This window comes from Neovison vison, chromosome 5, assembly GCF_020171115.1.
Source record: "Neovison vison isolate M4711 chromosome 5, ASM_NN_V1, whole genome shotgun sequence".
Lineage (NCBI taxonomy): Eukaryota > Metazoa > Chordata > Mammalia > Carnivora > Mustelidae > Neogale > Neogale vison.
The window spans coordinates 142,463,172-142,487,628 of NC_058095.1; the positions used below are offsets into that span (position 1 = coordinate 142,463,172).

Below are 24,457 nucleotides of genomic sequence, written 5' to 3' on the forward strand. Positions count from 1 at the left end.
CCCTGACCAGCACCTTCAGAAATCATTAATTTCTCTACTACCTCTATGGTTTGCCTCTTCTAAAATGTCATATAGTTGGAATCATAGTATGTAGACTTTTCATGTTGTCTTCTTTCACTTAATAAAAATGCAGTTAAGTTATTCCATATCTTCTCATGCCCCAATAGCTCATTTTATTGCCCAGGACTGAACAATCTGCATTGTCTGATGTACCACAATTTATTTACCTATTCACTTACTGAAGGATATCTTTGTTTTCAAATTTTGGCAATTATGAATAAATTTGCTATAATCATCTAGGTGTAGCTTTTTGTGGACATACGTTTCCATCTCCTTGAGTAAATACCAACGAGTACAATTGCTGGATCATATGGTCAGAGTAGGTTTAATTTTGTAGGAAACCACCAAAGTATCTTCCAAAGTGTCTATCAATTTGCATTCCTACCAGCAACGAGTGAAAGTTCCTGTAGCTATATATCCTTGCTAACATTAGGTGTTGTGAATGTTTTGGATTTTGACCATTCTAATAGGTCTGTGGTGATATCTCACTTTTTTATTTCCCTGAGGAAATGATACAGAGCATCTTTTCATATGGTTATTGCCATCCATATATCTTTTTTGTGAGGTGTGTGTTAAGGTCCTTGGCTTACTTTTTAATTAGGTCATCTGTTTTATTGTTGAGTTTTAAGAGTTCTTTGCATATTTATCAGGTGTTCCTTTTGCAAATATTTTTTGCAAAAAGTTTATGGCTTGTCTTCTCATTACTATCAATGTCTTTGGAAGAGTAGAAGCTTTTAATTTTAATGAAGTTCAGTTTATCAATTATTTCTGTCATGAATCATGCCTTCGATGTTGTATCAGAAATATTATTGCCAGGCACCTGGGTGGCTCAGTGGGTTAAGCTGCTGCCTTTGGCTGTGGTCATGATCTCAGGGTTCTGGGATCGAGTCCCACATCGGGCTCTCTGCTCAGCAGGGAGCCTGCTTCCCTCTCTCTCTGCCTGCCTCTCTGTCCACTTGTGATCTCTCTCTGTCAAATAAATAAATAAAATCTTAAAAAAAAAAAGAAATATTATTGCCACACCCAAGGACATTCAGGTTTTCTCCCATCTCATCTTCTAGGAATTTTATACTTTTACATTTTACATTTAGGGTGTGATCCATTTTGAGTTAATTTTCATGAAAGATGTAAAGTCTATGTATAAATTTATTTTTATGTATGTGGATGTACAGATTTTCTTACATCATTTGTTGAAAAGACTACCTTTGCTCTATTGTATTGTTTTTACTTCTTTGTCAAAAATCAGTTCACTGTATTTATTTGAGTCTAATTCTGGGCTCTCTGTTCTGTTTCATCATTCTATTTGTCTCTCTATAGCCACTGCCACATTGTCTTGATAATTGTAGCTTTTTAGTAGATCTAGACATTGTGTAGTGTCAGTTCTCCAGTTTTGTTCTACTTCAGTATTCTGTTAATTATTCTGCATCTTCTGCCTCTTCATTTAAACTTTAGAATGAGTTTGTGGAATATATGAAATAACTTTTTGGGATTTTGATTGAGATAACATTAAATCTACAGATCAATTTGGAAAGAACCGAAATCTTGATAATATTGAGTACCCCTGTCCATGAACATGCAGTCTCTCTTTATGTATTTAGATTTTCTTTGATTTTTCCCATCAGTTATCTAGTTTCCTCATATAGATCTTGTACTTTTTTATTAACTATATTTATAAATATTTCTTTTTTTAGATCCCAGAGGAAATAGTATTGTGACTTTATTTTTTTTTTATTTTTATTTATTTTTATTTTTTTTCAATTTATTTATTTTCAGAAAAACAGTATTCATTATTTTTTCACCACACCCAGTGCTCCATGCAAGCTGTGCCCTCTATAATACCCACCACCTGGTACCCCAACCTCCCACCCCCCTGCCACTTCAAACCCCTCAGGTATTGTGACTTTAAATTTAAGTTCTGCTTTTTCCTTGCTGGTATTATAAGCAAGTGATTGAGTTTTAAATTTTAACCTTGAATCCTGTAAGCTAACTTTTATTTATTAATTATTAATAGCTAATCATTTATTAGTTCTAGGAATTTGTTGTTGTTGATCCTTTCAGATTTTCTATATGGACAAGCATGTTATCCATGATCAAAGATGTTTTTCTTTCTTTCTTTCCAATCCATATAGCTTTTATTCATTTTCATACATTAACGCATTAGCAAGAACTTCCCGCATAATGTCAAAAAAGAGTAGTGAGAAGGGACATCTTTGCCTGGTACCTGATTTTAATAAGAAAGTTTCACGTTTTTCACCATAAAGTATGATGTTAGACTTGGGCTTTTATAGACATTCCTTAGCAGTTAGATTAGAATTCTATTTTTTAGTATATTGAGAATTTTTTTATTTTTCTTTTTAGATAATTTTTGTGTCAGGACTGGAATTTCATCAACACTAAAGATTCACTTGGAAAGACTGAATATTTTCACTGTATTCCAATCCCTAACCATCATATATTGACATATTTATTTCAGACTTTTCAAATGTCTTTTGATAAAGTTTCATAGCTTATTTCATAGACAGCTTCTATATTTTATCTTATAATTATTAGTGTTTTATGTTTTTATTTTATATATTTTGTATAATGTATTTTTTAACTGTTGCAGGTATGCAGACATTCAACTAAATTTTATCTATTTAATTTCTTTTCAACTATTTTGAAAAATTGTCTTGTTAACTCTAAATTATCAGTGGAGTTTTTGCTTTTTAAAGTCGGAAATCATGTCATTTGGAAAAATGATGGAATTTTTTTTCCTTCTCAATTCTTTTTTCCTTGTTTTTGTTTCCTTCCTTCCTTCTTCCCTCCCTTCCTTTTGTTCTCCCTCCTTCCCTTTCTTTCTTTCTTCTGTTGCTCTAGCTAATACTTATATACAATACTTTCATACACATTGAATAACATTGGATACAGTAAGCACCCATCACTCTTTTGAAACAGCATGTTTAAAAAGAAAAAAAGAAAGAGTTTGTTTTTTAGTGTTTCATAATTAATCTTGTTATTCTCAATAGATTTCTGAGAATTCTGTTTATCATGTTAAAAAAATCTATTTCTGGTTTATTAAGAATTCTTGTCAATGGATGTAGAGATATATCAACAACTTTCAGTATTTGTTAAGGTCATTGTATGATTTTAATCTTTTAATCTACTTATATAATTTTATCCTCTTATATGTGGTTCCTGCCATGTGTTAGTATCAATATTATAGTAGCTTACTTAAATAAGTTGAATAGTGTTCCCTCTTATCATACACTGAAGAAATTTTATACAACTGAAATTACTTATTATTTGAATGGTTGGTTAATCAAGGACTTGAGGCCTTGAGTTTTCCATTTTAGTCAAAAAGAAAACTACTCATTCCTTTCCATTAATATTCTAGAATTACTTATTTTCTCTAATCTCTTGAGTAAACTTTTAGTAACATTCCAGAATTCTGGAAAATTGTTCCTAATTTAAAATTTTGGCCTAAATGAACATACCATATCTTCTTACTAATTTTTACACCATTAAAATCTAGCTTATACATCAGTATTATACATGATCTACATTATATCTATATTATACTCTTATACCACCACTAAAATCTATATTATATATCTATGTCTTTATTACTAATACTTTTTCTTAAATTTTCTTAAATTTTTTTTAAATTTAATTGCAATTAGCCAACATATAGTACATCGTCAGTTTCAGAAGTAGATTTGAGTTACTAATATCTTTCATGTGTGCCTTCTCATTTTTTTCTTACCAATCTATCTAAAGTTAGTCAAATTTCTTGATGTTTTATAAATATCAATTTTGTTTTTTTTTTCAGTATCTCCCTTTTCTATGATATTATGCTCTGCTCTGATCTTTGTTGTTCTCTTTCTTCTTTCTATGACTTTATTCTCTTGTATTTTTTGTTACTTCCTGAATTTGATCCTTAGCTCATTACCTTTCAGATTTTTTTCTTGCGAAACATAAATCTGCCCTAAGCACTGCTCTTAGTACATCTACCATCCAATTTGTTATGTACTATTTTATTTATTTTCAAGTCATCCTCTTCTTTTGGCTTCCTGTCCCAAATTGCTTCCTTGCTAGGATTCTTCTAAGGATGAAAATTCCCGAAGTATCAGAAAGTATATACTAAAATCTTCTCTATTCTTGTGTGTTGTTGATGTTAGTATTTTATATAAAACATAATTTTATTGTATATAAAACAAAAAGGTCAGGTAAAAAATAAATAATCAAATAAATATGTATATTATAGTTTTATATATGTATATAATTATATGTTTTATCTATAATATATAGACATGATAATATATACTCTATATAATATGTAGGCATTAATTATATATGTGTGTATGTGTGTATATATATGTATGTGTATATATGTGTATTTATATGTGTATATATATGTGTGTGTATATATAATGTGTATTAAATTGAAGCTCTTGTCTCCAACCAGAATTTTATACTACAGTTTTTATACTTTTTATTTTTAATTGTTTAATTTTGCCTTAAATTATCATCTTACCTGTAAGCTACCTCAGGGCAGGAATTATTACCTGTAAGCTACCTCAGGGCAGGAATTATTTTATACATTTCAATTGTATCCTTCAAATCACCTAGCACAATGTAAGACCCAAGAGAAATTTTTGATTGATCTGTTTCCATTTTCTAAGAACATGAAAAAATAGGTTTAGAAAATGCTTATACAAAAAAATGTTATTTATAGACGAGACATTCAAGTTGTTGATTAGAGTGTGTTCTACTTTAGTTTTGTTTTGTTTTCTATTTGACTGCAGTAAAACATGCACTCTAAAGAATATATGGTATAGATGTTTTTTAAGTGTTGTTCATTAAGGTCTCTCTGAACTTCTAATTTTTGAACAAAAATTGAATAACAGGAATATGTCTGTCAGACAATATTTTTAAGGAGACTTTCTCAGTACTGAGCATCATGTTGTACTTCAGGCTTTGGAAGATTGATGTGTTTTCATTCCAGATATGTCAGGAGTCAAAGTAATGTTTTATTTTACTTTTATATCCAAGGTGTCATTTCTACAAATCTTAAACATGTTCTGGAAAGTTTCAGGCGTTCTGAACAGCTATCTAATGAACTGTGAACAAATCTTTGCAGTAAATTGTTTTTATATATAGTAGAATCACTTTCTATATAAGCACCTTAAAGTTCAGTTCCCAAACATTACTAGAAATGGAACTTGCATTATGTAGGCCAATTTTTAACACGTTGCCCTCATTAAAAAATATACTCAAGTGAAGGTCTTTTTGTTTTGTTTTCATTTTTGTTTTTAATCTGCTTGCAAAAATAGCAACATCAGGCTTAGTATGGTTTGGTAAAATTAATATTAGACTCGGGGCCAATACTGTGGTAGGTTATATTATTGTTTACACATATTTGTTCTTCTTCTCAGAAGATTATTTTTTCTTCTCCACATGGCTTTCCCATGCAACTTTGGTACCTCAATTTATTGAAGGATTGTGTATGTATGTTCTCTTGAATTAGGATCACTTATATGATTTACCTTTGCCAATTAAATGTAAACAGAAATGGCATGTAGCATTTCTTAGTATAGCTTTAAGAGGGACCTGTGGCTGGCAACGCCCTTTTCCTCCTCCACAGAAAGTAACAATATTGTAGATAAAAGCTCCTTTTTTAGCCTGAGTTCTAAATTGAAGATAATATGGATTAAAACAACAAGTAAACATGTAAACATCAATCGACATTTGATATGCATGAGAAAAGCCTTTATTGTTGTGTTCCGACTACGGTTTTGAGGTTGTTAGTTACTACTGCAAGATACAGCCTATGCCTATGCTGACTGATATCTTTAAAACTTTCATTCTGGTCTTATAAATTTTTATTAAATTGATCTTGAGTTGTTTTAATTCCTGAAGTACCATAGTCATTTAAATGGAGTATATGAATATACTTTTAAGTGAAATTCTATTTCATTTATTCACCCATTTACTTATTCATTCAAAAATATTTACAACAGTTCTATTTTGTGAATGACACTGTACTTGTACTGGTAACACATCAATGGGTAAGAAAGGGAATGTCTTCATCTAGCTTATAACCATGGAGAATACAGATTTTAGGCCCTAACCTCACAATTAATTACAAATATTATGAACACAGTAATTACTATGCATTCTAAAAGAATATGTTTTGGGGACTTATTTTAGACTCAAGGGGTGGGAACGATTTTCTTAAGAAAGCCATATTAACTTATTTTAACAGTTAAAAAAAAGTGAAAATGGGGGTGCCTTCAGTGTCCAACTCCTGATTTCAGCTCAGGTCATGATCTCAGGATTGATTGTGAGATCAAGCCTGGTATTGGGCTCCATGCTTAGCGAGGTGTACTCTCTCTCCCTCTGTTCCTCTCCCCCTCTCAAATAGATAAATAAATCTTTTTTAAAAAATTGAAAATGGCAAAGTAAGGACTTCTATAAAATATCTTCATAAAAATAACGAGAACACTAACAAAAAATTGTGAGAATTCAGTTTTTTTATATCTGGAAATTAGCCAAAGTCTTGCAAAAATCTAGGGAGAATTTCTTTAAGAAAAATAGCTGAAACTTAGTAAGAACAGTGAGCTTGTGACATTTTTTCTTGCCTCATTTCCATCTATTTCCAGCTCTATAGTGTTCTCTAAAATCATCCACCTGCAATCATGAGGAAAAGTAGAAGGCTGCAGAGTTGGGAGAAGGTAGAATACTGTTGAAGCTCCTTTTTGAGCCCAATTCCTAGAGATTCCACACTATTTGATTTGTCTATTTGTACCAAGAAATTGCAGATTGTTAGGCTGTGTAACACTGGCCTGACTCAGAGCTCCCTCAATGTAAGCAGTCTTTTCTCCTGGAGGAGAAAACAGTTAGAGATAATCAGTTAATATCACCACTCTCTGAAGGGGTGGATAATAATGGAGTGGAACAAACCAAAAATTTTAGAAGAACAGCTGGGGAATGAGATGCCAGAGGTATCTTTAAAAAACGCCCTCGGACTCTAGACTATATGCATGTGTAGGACTGTACAGATGCTCAGTGAAATCTGAAAAAGGCCCTGAGATCTCAATTTTGGTAAACCTTAAGACTTTGCACCAGCAGAAAGTGTAGATTAAAGCAGAGTTTTAAACCAACTGGCTGAGTGTTGAAGGTATACCATAATGTGCACGTAGAGCCCTTTGGCAAAGACTAGAGACTTACTGGTTCCAGGAATTTGAAAAAAATTCTGTCTAAACATTAGTTAATCACTAAGCTACACATCACAGACTCAGTGGTCACATACGAAAAGCAATACAAACTTTACAGAGGTAGCTCAGATACATAAAAAAGCATACATAAACAAGATACATAACAAGATACAGAGGTAGCTCAATACATAAACAAGCAACTTAAAATACAGCAAATGGCTACCTTAGCACATTTTTAAAAAGAAAAGTAAACTAAACTCAAAAGGAAAGAAATAATGAAAGACTTGAGCAGAAATAAATGAGATTAAGAGTAGTAAAACAATAGAGAAAATTAAAAAGAACAAAGGTTGAATCTTAAAAAGATAAAAATGACAAGCCCACAGCTAGACTGGACAAGAAAATTTAAAAAAACTCAAATTACTAAAATTAGGAAAGAGAGAACATATTACCTGCCTTACAGAGATAAAAACAGTAAAAAAGGGATATAATAAACAGTTGTTATAACAACAAATTAGATAATCTCGCTGAAAGGGGCAAAATCCTGGAAAGAGTCAATCTACTAGAAATGATTTACAGAGTAACAGAAAAATTCAATAAATTATAAGTAGTAATAAGTTAGTAATTATAAAATATCCCACAAATCAAATCCCAGAACTAAATGACTTCATTTGTGAATTCTACTGAGTAGTTAAAGAAAAAATAACATCAATCTTTCCTGACCTCTTCTCCCAAAAAAAGAAAAGAAGGAAAGATTTCTTAACTCATTTTATGCAGCCAGTATTACCCTGATGCCAGTATTAGACCAAGGTACTACAAGAAAAGAAAATTATGGGCCATTACAACTTATGATTATAAATAAAAAAATACTCAATAATTTACCAGCAAACTAAACCCACCAAAACATAAAGAAGAATAAATCTCATAACCTTAGGAATGTAAGTTGTTCAAAATACAAAAACAAATGTATTATACCATAAAATAAAAGACAAAAGCTACTATGTCATTTCAATAGATGCAGAAAAAAATCTTTCAGAAAATAAAACACTCTTCCATGATAAAAATATTCAAGAAACTAGGGAAATCAGAGATCTTCCTCAACCTGATAACAGGCACCTAAGAAAAACCCATAGTTAACATTGTACTTAAATAAGAAAGATTGAAGGATTTCACCTGCAAAGATCAGGGGGAAAAAATAAAATATCTGTTCAGGCCATTTCTTTCTTCCTTTTTTTCTTTTTAAACATTTTATTTATTTATTTATTAACTTATTTATTGAGCATGTGCAAGCAGGGACAAGGGCAGAGGGAGAAAAAAAATCTCAAGCCGACTCTGCTCTGAGCGCAGAGCCCAAGGTGAGGCTGGATCTCATGGACTCTGAGACCATGCCCTGAGCTGAAATCAAGAGTTCACACTTAACCTACTGACCCAGTCATGCACCCCTGTTCAGGCCATTTCTATTAAACATTGTACCAAGAGTCTAGTGAAAGAAATTAAGAAAAAGAAATAAAAGATAACAGAGAATAGAAAATATTTATAAATCATTCTGCACTCGTGCTTCATTCCAAACAATGCCCAGGAGTTCTTGAACTTGTACATGTGGTGGAAATACTCTGCCAACAACCACATCATCCAGGCGATGGACCATGCATCCAGCCAGATGAACATGATGGAGGTTGACAAGGTGACAGGCAGGATGAACAGCAAGTTTAAAACCAATGCTATTTGTGGGGCCCTTCACAGGATGACTCCATCCCCCAACTGGCCAAGGCCCATGGCACCATTTTGAAGAATTTCTGACTGCAGAGGACCACAGATCTGGATATTTGTCAAAAATAAATAGCAACCCCCCGACTCCAAAAAGGAAATATTTGTAAATTATATATCTGATAAGGGTCTAATATCAAGAATATATAAAAACACTTGTATAACTCAACCATATAAAGACAAACAACACAATTTAAAAATGGGCAAAGATTTTGAACATACATTTCTCCAAAGATGACATACAAATGGAGACTAAGCACATGAAAAGATGCTGAAAATCACCAGTCACTATAAAATACAAATTAAAACCTTAATAAGTGAGTACATCACAACCATAGCATCAATATGGTAAGACAGACAATAACAAGCATTAATGAAATTTTGAAGAAATTGGAATCATCATACAGTGCTACTGGGAATATAAAATGGTGGGGCTACTTTATAAATAAGTTTTGCTGTTCCTCAAAACATTAAACATAGTGTTACCATATGATCCAGCACTTCCACTCTCTACGTATATGCCCAAGAGAAGCAAAAACACACCAAAATTTGTACAAGAGTGTTAATAGCATTATTCACAATACATAAAAAGGGAAAACATCTCAATCTATCAACCGATGAATAAAAAAGCAAAATGTTCTAAATCCGTGAGACAGACATTATTCATCCATTAAAAGGAATCATGTTTTGATTCCTTGCAATCACATGCAACCGCACAGGTGATCTTGAAAAACAATGTTATGTGATTGAAGCCAGATACAAAAAGTCACATGTTGTGTGACTCTTTTTACAGAATAGCAAATTGATATAGACAGAAAACATAGCAATGATTTCCAGGAGCTGGAGGAAAGTAAAGATTTTTAATATAACTATAAAACTTTATTGATTTATATATAACTATATATATGTGTATAACTATATATGTAACTCTGTAACTATATATTAACTATATATATGTGTATAACTATATATGTAACTCTGTAACTATATATAAATCAATAAAGTTATATAGTTGAAATATGGACTAAGTGGTTGGATGTAGATATCTTTATCTACCAGGACAAATAAAAGCTGAGGAAAAAAATTTGGAAATTACTCATGTGTTGATAGTAATTAAACCTTGGCCAATATGCGTTTAGGGAGAAAGACTGTAGAAAAAAAATGAGGCATTACTTAAATGGCAGGCCGAAGAGGAAGTGGGAAGAGATGATGAGAATGAATGAGAAGAGGAAAGCAGATACTGTTGTGGTAGAAAAGGCTAGCAGTTTTTCAAGCAGAAGTCAGTGAACAGTATGTCCAAATGATGTTAAAAGGTTAGGAAAGATGCTGTTATAGAGAGGTGACTGGGGTACCTGGTTAAGAAAGACGCTGTCATAGAGAGGTGACTAAGGTAACCGGTAACTTCAGTAGTGGAAAAATAATATTCTAGTGGTTGAAAGAGTGACTCTAATTAAATACTCTTTGCAGGAGATTTGTGATTAGGGGGAAAGCAATAAAGCTATGTGAAAGTTAAAATTATGAAACTTTTTTTCAAACTGAAAAGTGCTCCCTAAATAAAAATGCAATTTAATTAGTCTTGTTAATTGTGTAATCCAATCTCATGAATTCCTTTTATGAAAAATAAGGGCTTTAGATAATCTAAGAATGTTTGCAATTCCATGATAAAGGATTAAAAAACTGTCAGTATTTTTAATTTTATGCTTTCCTATAACATTTGAAGAGGGATTATTTTTTACCAGTTTTACTTATAAAAACAGGTAAAGATTATACCTAGTCAAACCAAAATGAATTAGTGAATATTTAAATTGAGAAAAAAAATTATGATAGGCAACATTGCTGTAGGAATATTTAAGTGTATATTAAATCTGTAGAAGGAATGGTGGGGTAAATGAATATTACATTAACTTGATTAAAGTCCTCCACGGTGGCATCCCACTTGAACCAGTCTGTGCAATTAATACTTCCTGCCCTCCCCCCACCAAAAACATACTTTCTCATTCCATAAGAATCCCAATTTGTCCTAAGTGTTAAGCAATCTAATTATCAGACATACTTATAAATCTCTAAGAAACTTGACCTCATATTGTTAACCCTTGAGAGGAAGGGCTTATTTACATTTTTAGAAGAAATTTGTTAACTTAATTTCCAGTTGTGTAATATTTGAGAAACTTTCTGGCTTAAAAACATCTACAAAGTACCCCTATACTTCAGGCCCACACTATCCATCATTTCTTACATGATGCAGACTAATTCATTTTCACCATTTGTTCAGTTAAAACATTAAACAGAATTTTCTCAATTGGGTGGCATTTTGATGACTGCTAGGGTAAACATATACATATGAAGTAGTCACAAACGCAAGCTTTATGAAGAAATCCAAGATTCTAGGTTGAATCTCAGTCTCTCTTACTACTGGCAATGTAAAATGGGAGCAGATAACAAATCTCCTTAAGCTTTAATATTTTCATGTGAATTAATGTAGTTATTAGAAATGTTATAAAGTTAAATACAAACAATCCATGTAAGACATATAAGCAAGTAAAACAGTACAATTGATCCTTGAACATCACAGTCATTAGGGGCTTTGACTGCCCCTATAACTGAAAATTCCCTATAACCTTGGAGGCCCCCAAAACTTAACAAATAATAGTGTACCGCAGACCAGAAGCTTTACCAATAACATAGTCAATTAATTCATATTTTGCATATGTACTGAGTACTGTATTCTTACAATAAAGTAAGCTAGAAAGAAGAAAATGTTATTAAGAAATTCATAATGAAGTGATGATACATTTATAGTACTGTATTGCAGCAAAAAAATCTGCATGTAAGTGGACCCATGCTGTTCAAACCTCTGTTGATCAAGGGTTAACCGTACCAGGTACACGGTAAACACTCAGTGGGTTAAGCTGCTGCCTTCGGCTCAGGTCACGATCTCGCGTCCCGGGATCGAGTCCCGCATCGGGCTCTCTGCTCGGTGGGGAGCCTGCTTCCTCCTCTCTCTCTCTCTGCCTGCCTCTCTGCCTGCTTGTGATCTCTCTCTGTCAAATAAATAAATAAAATCTTAAAAAAAAAAACTAGATAAATCTAATCAATGATGATGGTGATAAGGAGAAAGAAATATTTTTTATTTCCTTTAACCAAAAACTTTGTACCCTTTTAAATTATGAAAGCATAAACTTTCAGAATCATCTTCCAAAATAGGGGTTTCTAGCATCATCATCATCATCATTAAATGATTTATTTACTTATTTATTTATTTGAGAGTGAGAGAGGGAGGTGGGAGTGGCAGAGGAAGATGGGGAGAGAATTTCAGACTCCCAGCTCAGCACAGACCTGGACACCGGGCTGGATCTCATGAACCTGAGATCATGACCTGAGCAGAAATCAAGAGCCGGATGCTTAACTTACTAAGCCACCAGGCATCCCAAAGGAGTTTCTATTATTATAATGAATCCTCATTTTTGGAAAAAAATGCCTTCAATTTCACTAATTTTTTTCAACTTGAGGTTTTCAATCATCTCATGAAATTTTTGTTAAAATTTAGCATGTATGAAGACTTTAGAAACTTATAAACACTTACTAAAGTTTATTCCAAATAGCTGTCACCTGCTGGTGTATGCATATAAAATTTAATATGCTATATAATGAAAATATCATTAATTTTCATGTCTCAACAAAAGAGTAAACTCAGGCTTTTCAGTCATATAACTTAGAATTGTTCTCTATCAAATCATATATATATATATCATATATATATTTCTATATAGAAATATATATATTTAAAGCATTTATTTTATATATATTAAATATATATATTTAAAGCATTTATTTTTAGCATTTTTTTTAAGATTTTTATTTATTTATTTGACAGAGGGAGAGAGAGAGTGAGAAAAGGAACACAAGCAGGGGAAGTTGGAGAGGGAGAAGCAGGCTTCCCATGGAGTAGAGAGCCTGGTATGTTGCTGGATCCCAGGACCATGGGATCATGATCGGAGCCAAAGACAGACACTTAATGACTGAGCCACCCAGGTGCCCCTCAAATCATATATTTTAGTCACACCAAACATTTTCTTCATTATAAGGCATTGTTACTATTATTACAAAAGGAAAGAGCAGTTTAAATGTAGTGACTGGTTATTATGAATATCATAAACTCCATATTAAGAAGATACAGACTTTGTGGCACTGTAAATTCTATAATCTCTCTGTGCATGTATATGTATGATCCCTCCTATGGAAGCACTAAGGATCTTTGACAGTATTGCTAACCAAATGTGAAAGGATGTCTTTATTATCTTAAACTCCACAGTGCTCCCAAGCTAAAGCGAAGGGATTAGCACTAGTGTTCAAAGTAGTAGCCAGAAGTCTTTTCATCTTTTACTGAATTCCCAGATGTCAGGGCAAAGGCACTGACTTCAAGGGGCAAAGAATTTCATAACTTTGGTTACACAGTGTATTTCTTAGGCAATTATAAAAGAAGGCAATAGTTTGCTGAGCTCTCAAAAAGCATATCAAACTGTCAAGACAGGCATTTTGTTTTGTATTGTTTCAGAATCTGCATGCTTAAAAAATAGGTAACAGAAAATTGAATTTCTGAACAGGATATGGGATTGAAATTATCATGTAGACAATTCCACATCTTCAATATTATATTAATAGTCTTTTAAGTTTTAGGTTTTTGTTTTGCATATATACACATTCCTTTTGAGAAAAAATTATATGCAGGAAAATAGTTATGCATGTATGCTTATGAGCAGGGTATAAAATTTAAAGGTGTGTCTTATGCTGAAAAGTATTTCTTTCCCATGGCTTTGAGTCACCCAATGTTATGCCCAGGATTTCTAAATCGCTATGGTGGCTGTCCATATTTTTGGTGAATTACTTTAATTTAACTTGGATTAATTTTACATAAATTTTAAATAAGTGTTATATTTTTGAAGTGCTGGGAATAATAAGGAAGAAAAGGGAAGAAGAGGGAAGTTAAAGAGAGGGAAGCAGAAAGGGAGAAGGGGAGAGAGAAAGAGTACACTTCTAAGCATAGTTAGGTGAATCATTTCAAGTTTTAAATCAGAAAGACATTGACAAAGTCATACCGATTAAAACAAAGGGTCATACATCTCATGAAATAAAAACATCAACAAAAAATGAATACAACCTAAGCATAAACTTAAGATGTTTATATTGGCTGCTATAATTTTAGTACATGATTCTGAAAGTGTATAACCCATACAGGACATTGCACAGGATGTGACTGCAACCCTCCCACTACCACCAAAAAGAAGAAAAATGGGGGGGGGGGAAGGCTATCATTGGTAGTTTCCAATGTCAGGAGGTGTTGCCAAACATGTAACTATTTCACACTAAAATAAGCTAAGAAAATGACTTCACATTCAATACATCTTAATGCCTAGAAATTTGAATTAACTCCCATGTGAAGTTCACCACAGTCCACATTTTCAAAAATCACATTAGCTGTGTGGTGTCAGTAAGCATTGATAAATTACAAAAAATAGCCAGTGCAGGAAAACATGACCTTTAAGATTTTAAAAGTCAATGATTTCCCAGAAGTATCTCCGTTTAGTAGATATTGCCTGTCTTCTTTCACACATAAAATTCATTTACTTAACAAATACTAAGTATTGGATACTTGCAAGGTACTGAGCTGGATTCTATAGAGAATACAGAGATTTATAAAATGTGGTGCCCAAACTTGAGAAATTTACAAGTGAGTTTGAAAGAAAAAAATATCCAAGACCCAAATATCACATAATGACACATTATGTCATTATAATATAAATGGCACATAGGAAGTTCCCTTGACTTTTAAGGAAGTAGCAATGATCTTGAGAGGAGCTATTAGGATCTTGAGATGGCACTCTAGTTATGTCGAACCAGTGGTAGTTATAAAAGGTTTTGTTTAAGCAATGATACTGTATGATTGATGTGCACAGAATATCTAGCAGATATGTGAAGGATGAATTTAGAGGTGTTAAACATGTAAAAATGATTAGCCAGCTGTTTCAATTGCAGGTTTTGTTTTATTTTGTTTAAATAAATATTTATTACATTATTAATGTTCTTCATACTCTTGAGAAACAAGAGTACTTCTCAAAGATGTTCATGGCTGAGGGCTGTATAGTTAATTCCAAATGTAACCGAAGTTTTTTAAAGATATTTTTTATTACCCTGGGAGTCACATAGGTTTAAGTATTTCTGATGACGCTGTGTTATGAATCAAAAGAGAGTTTCAATGAGAAATCTGGAGAGTTCCTCTTTTAATAAAATTAAAATTATGTAATCAAAACTCATAAGGCTTTGATGGATAAGGAAGAGACAATTTTGAACACAGCATAGTACCACTAGGATATATCTCACAGCCCAGACACTTGTGAACTCGTGTCTGACTAGTCTAGAAGGTTGGGAAGTATTAATTAATGTGACAGAGACATCCTTGAATGACAACCATTTTTGATAACAATATGAGCTATTCTACTACCACAGCAAACAACCTTATCATGGCCAAGCTCTGCTATTTCCTCTTATGAGGATTGGTAAATCTGGTTCTACTGCTAAGCCAGTTCGGGATGAGTTTCTGTTACTTGCAATAAAAAATCTTCTGACACAAGCAATATAAAAATTAATTTTAAGCCACATAGTCATGTGGAATAATGCTACCATTAATAAAACTTGGAAGATGTGGAAGAGACCCCTATTTAGTGTCGCCCTCGACCCGCAAGGACGACAAGAAGCCCCGGTTCAGATGTATCTTCTCTCTCTTTATTTCCACTAGTCTACACACTTATATATGTTTACATGACCAATCAGTGAACAAGGTGACCAATAAGGGGCCAAACAATGGGGAGAGCCAATGAGAAAACAGCTGATTTACCTGTTACTATGCTGATTAAATTTAAAACAGCCAATGACTATGTCCTCCTTTAGGCAAGCTTCACCAGAAAGTTCCTTGTTTACTTGCAGCATATTTTGCTGGCAGTGAGCCAAGCACCATCTTGTAATGGCGGGGACTTTCCCGGCCAGAGGCGGTCCCCGACAATTTAGGACCGTGATCATTTTAATATTAATGGTATGAAATTGAAGCTGGAGCCATCCCTCTGGCTGAGCAAAATAATGGCAAAGATTGTTCACTTGCACATGTAATACACACCACTAAGGAATTAGAAATAAAGCAAATATTAAGTCAAGAAATAACAAAATATTAAAATCAAATGAAAAGAAAAAAGAAAACTACATGGCTCAGAAGTAAACAGTATTTATACTGTATGAATTTATACTGTATATACAGTATTTATACTGTATGACTATTTATAGTCCTAATGGTGATTTAACTAAAACAGTGATTTATTATTAGAAGGAAGCAAGTATAATGATGAGATATACTCCATAATTATAAGTTAATAATGTCTAAAACTGAGAAAATGAAGTATAGGTACATTATTTGGATATGTGAAAATAAAATAAGAAATCAAGGATTTTGGAGATGCTTGTTTGGAGCACAGTTGGGTAAGGAAGGCATCTGAAGTTTTTCCTGATAAAGATTTAGTTTCATTTGATTTTTTGAATGACATCCAAATATTGAAAGGTAATGTTCAGTTTTAAGGCACAGACTGAGTGCATGTTTGTGATCATAAATTCAGGTGTGGTTTTTTGTGTTTTGTTTTTTTTTTTACTCTCAATAGTAAGAACGAGGTATTTATAAATATCCCTGAATAGTTTCCTATTTTTAGGGAGGTCTTACACTCCAATTAGATGTTTATAAAAAAGGAAAGATTTAAATGGTTATTTTTACATTAATGTAGTATTAAATATTTACTATACTCAGATTTTACAATAGATCCTAAGGCTACAAATATAATGGAATAGGTTTCCTGAAATTGAAAGTTCATAGTCTTCTGGAAGAAATAGATCTATACTTAGAATTGTTTTAAGTGTGTTAATAGATTTAACAATAAGCTAAAGAAGGTTTACACAAAGACATAGGTTTCAGGAGGCACAAGGTGAGTCATGATTGCTAAGAAAAATAATCTAGAATTTTTAGAGAACTAGAGTGGCAGGAGGAAATGGTACTTTTGAAGGAGAGTACCGAGGAATTTGGCAAGATCATGAGAGGCAATAATACGAAACAGAAAGGAGTTACTGAAGTGTTTTAAATAGAAGGAGGAAAAGAATAAGTAAAGCTTCCCTGTGTGAGTCATCCCTGCCTTAGCCCTGCTTTGATTCCTACCCATGTATGTGAGACTTTTGCCTCTCTTTAACTACACTCATACACAGATTGAAGTGATTATTTTTCTCTATTTTGGTAATGGCAATGGTCTTTATTAAATGTCTTTTTAGGTATTCCTCTTCACCTTTTCAAAAAAGTTTTTATTTTAATGCCAGTTAGTTAACATACAATGATCTGTTAGTTTCAGGTGTATGATACCGTGATCCAACAGTTCCATACATCCTCTTCCCCTTCTGAAACTGCAGAGAACTGTTCTCTTTCATGAATACTGCACCTAATTTCCTTCAAAGTTCAGGTTAAACAATCATCCTTTGAACTGCTTCTAATTTGAATACTTACTTGGAAGTGTTTTATACTTCCCTTAGTGAGGGTTCACACAGACATACGCACACATATAATTACTGCTTTATTATTATTATAGATGACGCTAATTTTTTTTTTCTAAATGTGATGAGTCTGTTACAAAATAAGAAAAAGCACAATCTCTACTGAATACATCTAAGTATCCCACAGTGTTGAATCTCAATAAGCTATATTAATGGTATGAATACGTATTATATATTATTCCCACTAATAGCTTATCCACAGACAAACTAAGAGATAAGAACACAACTAACGTCAAGTATAGAAGGTTTCTTTTGCAAATGTGTAAAGCATTTACCATTGTTATCCAAATTGATCATCAGCCCTTTCCATCACTAAGAGTTACATTAATTCCCCTTGAGTTTTTTTAAATCATGCTCATTAATATTTAAGATTTAGTATATAAAGTCTCATCTATACAAACATACATGCCCGAATACTTTGAAATTTTAAAAAAGGGCCTCAACTCTGTTCCAGGTTTTGAGTTTCCTCTGAACACATCAACTGCAAATTGTACTAACCATATTAAGATAATCAAAATACCAGGAAAATTTATTCTGATAATTTTAAGGCTAAAATTGATTAAGATGGATAGAGAGATAATAGAGGAACCATGAAGAGAAGTATTACAATAAATAACATAGAAATTTTGAAATGTTTATTCCCAGCCCTTGAAATAACATTTTATAATTTATATGTTTACATATAAAATATGAGTCAGACTGACTTTTTTGGAAGGTACAGAATATATACTACTATGTCTGTATAAAAAAATATTGTATTAATTTTGAGAAAATATCTGAATGTGAGGCCATATTCCAGCTCAATATTTTCTTTCTTTTTAAAAAATTCTTCATTTAAATTCAATTTAGTTAACATATACTGTATTACTAGTTTCTGGACTAGGATTTCATGATTCATCAGCTGCATATAATACCCAGTGCTCATTACATCAGTGCCCTCCTTGATGACCATCACCCTGTATCCCACATCCTCCCACCCAACTCCCCTCCAGCAACCTTGGTTGTTTCCTAGAGTTCAATGTCTCCTATGGTTTGTTTCCCTCTCTATTTTCATCTTATTTTATTTTTCCTTCCCTTCCCGTATGTTCAATTCTTTTGTTTCTTAAATTCTACATTTCAGTGAAATCATATGTTGTCTTTCTTTGACTGACTTATTTCACGTATTTCTATCCACATCATTGCAAATAGCAAGATTTCATTCTTTTTGATGGCTTAGTAATATTCCAGTGTGTGTGTCTCTGTGTGTGTGTGTGTACTACACACACACACAATGGTAACTACGTGTGTGTATATATAACTATACATAACTCTATATATGTGTGTATGTGTATATATCTATATCTATATATATGCCACATCTTCCTTATCTATTCACCTGTCAGTGGACCTCTGGGCTCTTTTCATATTTTGGAAATTATAACTTTGGAATTTGTGGGCATTCCAGCTCAATATTTCTCAAGATTTTGTCTACCTCCAGACAAAATCTGAAGATTTTGTCTACTGTCCTCCAAGAACAAGTATCCACACTTGTTCCATAAACCTGAGGCATATAAATGAATGGATGAATAAATAAATGTATGAAGGAGGGGAAGAGTGTTACTAATCACACCTCCACATATTTTGAAATATTTCTGCTAGTTATTGAAAGTAGTTGTCAAACACTAGCTTATAATTTTGTTCATGTATTCTGAAGTTAGTGGGAAAAATGCTTGGTAGGAGAAACTAAAAGGAGATACCTGGCAAAGCATAGTCCCATTTATTAGAATTGTCCCAAGGTCTTAGTCCCATATTTCTTTCATATTAGTACATATTTTAGGAGGAATGGTAAAGTATATAGTACCTCTCAGGGCAAAAAAAATGTGATCAGTTGTTCCTAAAGAGTAAGGCCAGAGCCCTACCGATTATTGCCCAATAGCAATAATCTGTATCCAATTTTGAATTCTACCTTGTTATCTGTGGTAATAAAGTCATCGGTATTTTGTTGGAGTATAATTTACATTTAATAAAATGCACAAATATAAGGGCGCAGCTTTATCAATTTTAACACATGTATACTTTCCTGTAACTAAAGTCCAGGTGACAATAATGTATATAGCTACATCCCCACATGGTTCCCTCTGCCCCAATTTAGCCAATCACAACCTCCTGCCCCAGGAAACCACTATTCTGATTTTCAAGAATAATAGCTTTGCCTGTTCTAGAACTTTCTATAAACAGAAACATTCAAGTTTCTGGCTTCTTTTGCTCAACATTATGTTCTTGAGATCCACCTACCTTTTTCCATGTTTTGGCTGAGGATGCTCTTTTTTATTGCTGAGTAGCATTTCGTTTTATGTGAGACATCACACTTAGTTTATCTATTCTTACGTTGATGGACACTTGCACTCCAGTTTGGGGCTATTTCTAATGTTGCTTCAATGTTCTAGGATTAATCTTCTTTTACACAGAAACCTGTACTTTTTAAAAATGTGTATAGCTAAGGCCAAAGTTCTCACTGGTGGAAAGCTGTTTAAAACAGAGAAACATGGGGTGCCTATGTGGCTCAGTTGTTAAGCATCGGCTCAGGTCATGGTCCCAGAGTTCTAGGATCGAGTTCTGCATCGGGCTTCCTGCTCAGAGGGAAGCCTGCTTCTCCCTCTTCCACTCCCCCTGCTCATATTCCCTCTCTTGCTATCTCTTTGTCATATAAATAAATAAATAAAAATCTTTTTAAAAATAAAAGTAAAAATAAAACAGAGATGCATTTTCAATTCTCCTCCATGGGCTGAGAACTGTTTTAAATCTATATTAAGGCAGTGATGGACATCAATATTTTTTGGACATGCATCTTTATTTTTATTATTCTTATGGCTTTACTGAGATATAATTGACAGACCAACATTATACAAACTTAAATGGTACAATGTGATGATTTAGTATGCATATATGTTGTGAGATAATTACCACGTCCATTTTCTCACATAGTTACCATTGTATGTGTGTGTATAAAGAGAACATTTAAGATCTATTCTCTTTGCAAGTTTTAAGTATGCAATACAGTATTGTTAACTGTAGTCACTATGCTATATATTTAATCCCCAGAACTCATTTACTTTATAATTTAATGTTTATATACTTTGACCAACATCTTCATTTCTCCCAACTTCTAGGCCCCTGACAGCTGCCAATCTACTCTGTTTCTAGGAGTTCAACTTTTTTAGATTCCACATATAAATGAAATCATGCAGTGCTTGTCTTTCCCTGATTTATTTCACTTGTTGGCATCAATTTTTGTAACAACAAAGCCAAAGCACTATTAAGGATTACACAGAGAATGAAATCTCTACATGTTGAAAGAGGTGACCTTTCCTGAAATGAAGGTGCAGTTATCAGGCAAAGAGAGTTTCAGACAAGTGGGGAGGGGACTCTGATGCAAACCTGAGTGCAGTGAGGCCGTGTCTGGAATTGAAGGAGCCCCCAGGATTATAGTGTCTCACATATTATGAGAAGACTATGCCAAGGGAAGGCCTCGGAAATTGAAATCTCAAGTTCTATGTTTTTAGATTGAAAATTTGACTTGAGGATACACTATTATTGTATTAGTTACAAGTGGTAAGGGAAAGGGGATGTTCTACTATATCTTCTTCAAGGAGTCCTCTCTTTATGTAGATATATGTGGTTATATGTTCGGTTTTACCATGATTATTTTTGGCAACTGGAGGAAACTGCCAGAGAAATACAAGACCAGACCACATGATTGTTTTGTAGGTTAAAAGCTGTACATCTGTGAGAGAGAAAAGGAGAGCAGAGGGCAGAGCTACTGGGATTTCATAAACAAAAATGGTAGAAATTCTATTGTCGGATCATAATTTTGAGAAACAGGTACAAAAAGGAAAAAGTGGCCATGAGAAACCGGAAGCTGCTGCTGGACACTAAGACTTTTTTCTGATCAAGTCTATGTCCTGGCATTAGAGAGCACTTTCAAAATTCACCAAGTAATGATCACTTAGGGGATCTAGAAATACCTCAATAAAGTAAACAGAAGACCTAGGAAGATAGGATATCCATTTTACAAGTAGAATATATTTTGAGAATAATGTCTCAAAAACATGCTTTTCAAGCCAATAGAGAAGTATAAGCAGGAAAATCCCTAGCTCCCCAATTTCTATTGAATGGCTGAACAGAGTTTATAAAACTGGAGTATCCAGACCTCCAGACTAAAGTTAAAACTATTTTTCTAATGGCAGTTAAGAAAAGGGCAGAAGGCCCAAAGTTATAAAACCATATTATTTTAGGATGATTAGCAAGTACTTTTTATAAGAAACAACTTTTTAAAAATATTTTATTTATTTATTTGACACACACAGAGAGAGAACACAAGTAGGCAAAGAGGCAGGCAGGGGGTGAGGGGGAAGCAGGCCCCCTGCTGAGCAGAAAGCCCAATGTGGGACTCCATCCCAGGACCCTGAGATTATGACCTGAGCGAAGGCAGAGGCTTAACCCACTGAGCCACCCAGGTGTCCAAGAAATAATTTTTTAAAAAGTAATTAATCCTAATATCAACTGAGTCACAGAGAGTTTAGAAAATTGCCCCAATTCCCAAAACTAATAAGTAGAGGATTCTAGATTGAAATCTGATCTTTGCCTCAGAATTTTGTCTCCACTTATCCAAATAAATGAGTATTTTGAACCACTGTCACCCTTGATATGGGGCAGAATTTTCACAAGGGAGAGAAAATATTGGCTCATTAATGTCTTCAACTACTTAATGGAAACCCAGATGAGTTTCATTAAATAAATTGTTTCCAGAGTTAGAGGTTAGTTTTCCAGCGTAGTTGAGGGATGATCCCTGAAGCTATTCTCTAGAGGTACTATATTTAGAGTATCATAGAAATCTTTAGCGATGGATTAACCATACATTTTCCAGTTTTCAGGAATAGTATTTCAATGATAAAGAGCTAATTCCATAAAAAGCAATGGGATGTTACTTATAAGATTTTAATGCAAATGCTAGGTAGATAATGTAATTTATATCTTAGAAAGGCTAAATTGGGGGCGCCTGGGTGGCTCAGTGGGTTAAGCCGCTGCCTTCGGCTCAGGTCATGATCTCAGGGTCCGGGGATCGAGTCCCGTATCGGGCTCTCTGCTCAGCAGGGAGCCTGCTTCCCTCTCTCTCTCTGCCTGCCTCTCTGTCTACTTGTGATCTTTCTCTCTGTCAAATAAATAAATAAATAAAATCTTAAAAAAAAAAAAAAAGAAAAGAAAGGCTAAATTGATGAAGTACAGAAAGAATGTAGATAGAAATTAAACAAAAAAATTATAACACACATAAATAAATATATTTGAATAATAAGTGAAATACATTTTGTTCATGGTCTTTGCTGGAATATATTAAATATGATTGACTTTATGGGGTCATTCTCTTCTGAGGGGATGGATCAGAGGTGCACAGACCTAGATGTGTATCCTTTCACTTTAGGGACTCATCAGGTTAAATGCTAAGTTTAATACCTACAACTGTGCTAAGTTTTATGAGCTCATTATCCTCCTTTTGTGGCTAATAAAAAAAAATCTTACTGTAATGTGAAACTAGGCTTACCTGAGTATTTATCTGTTGTGAATGAAAGGACATATTCAAAACACTTAAATAATTCATCAAGAGGGAAAAGCAAGTCATGAGTCCTTTCGCAATTTTTTCCTAGGGCTTCATATAAAATCTATCTTCAGGAAGCAACAGTACATGCGAGGTTGATTTGAGGTTGTTCTAGGAGCTTGTCCTCACAGCATTTCATGACAGATAATGCTTAAAGTGTAAGAGTAGACTCTCATGTGAAAAGGTTTTCTTAAACCTTATCTTTTATTTATTTATTTTTTTTCTCATCTTAAAGTGCAGGCATGCTATATTAACTCACTGGAGTACTTTCTTATTTTCGTCTAGCTATATAAAGACACCTTATTTTTCAATTAGAAAGATGTGTTTATCTTCTTTTTAAGTTCTATTTACTCTTATCTAAAACATTACCTTGCTTAAACTACATTGCTCCTGCCTGATTAAATTTTCAGTTAGTACTGAAGTGCCATGATGTAGGAGACCATTGTTAGGAGAACCCTGCTACAGAGTACATAATTAATTGGGCCATTGAAGGCATACTTTATCTCTCAAAAGCAACCCTATGCTAACTAAGCACCATTCTGGAAATCATGAAAACATTGACCATTTCCTAAAACAGAAAAGAGGGGACCAGAAATGGAAGAGTGTCATCCACATTGTAAAAGGAACTTACTTCCATCTTAAGCCTCACAAAGGATTTGCATGATTCATATGTTCAAAAAATTCATTTAAAAGTATTTAAAAGAATTTCAATTGCAGCGCTATTAACTTGAAATAGACAAATGATTAACAAATAATTCTTGATGGTATTCCTTTATTAAGTAGACTATCTGAAGCCTTTGGATTACTCATCTGTTCATTTCCTTGTATAGGGTGACTTTTGGGGTTTTTAGTTCCGAGTAGATATATTATTATATAAATAACCATAATAAGTAAATTTAATATTAGTGTTATTGCTAAAGCAGCAAAGAGGTAGACATAAATATTGCCTGTTAGGGTGAAAGAAGGCTTGGAGAGTTGATGAAATTGGAGAAGGATCTTGAATTATAAGTAGGATATTGAAAGGTAAACAATAAGGAAGGCAGTCAAAGCAATATTATCATCCTGAATAATGGCATAGGAACACAAAGGGGTATGTTTTTTAGGAAACACTGAGAAGTGTTGCCCTTAAAAAAGCTGGTTGGGAAAGGGAGAAGTAGATGAATGCCAAATTATA

The 24,457-nt window shown here is 33.3% G+C and overlaps 1 pseudogene; it reads left to right on the top strand.

Moving 5' to 3' along the window:
* LOC122907482 overlaps positions 1 to 9,053 on the top strand; it is a 104,322-nt pseudogene extending 95,269 nt beyond the window's left edge.
* Positions 9,054 to 24,457: the final 15,404 nt, after the last annotated feature.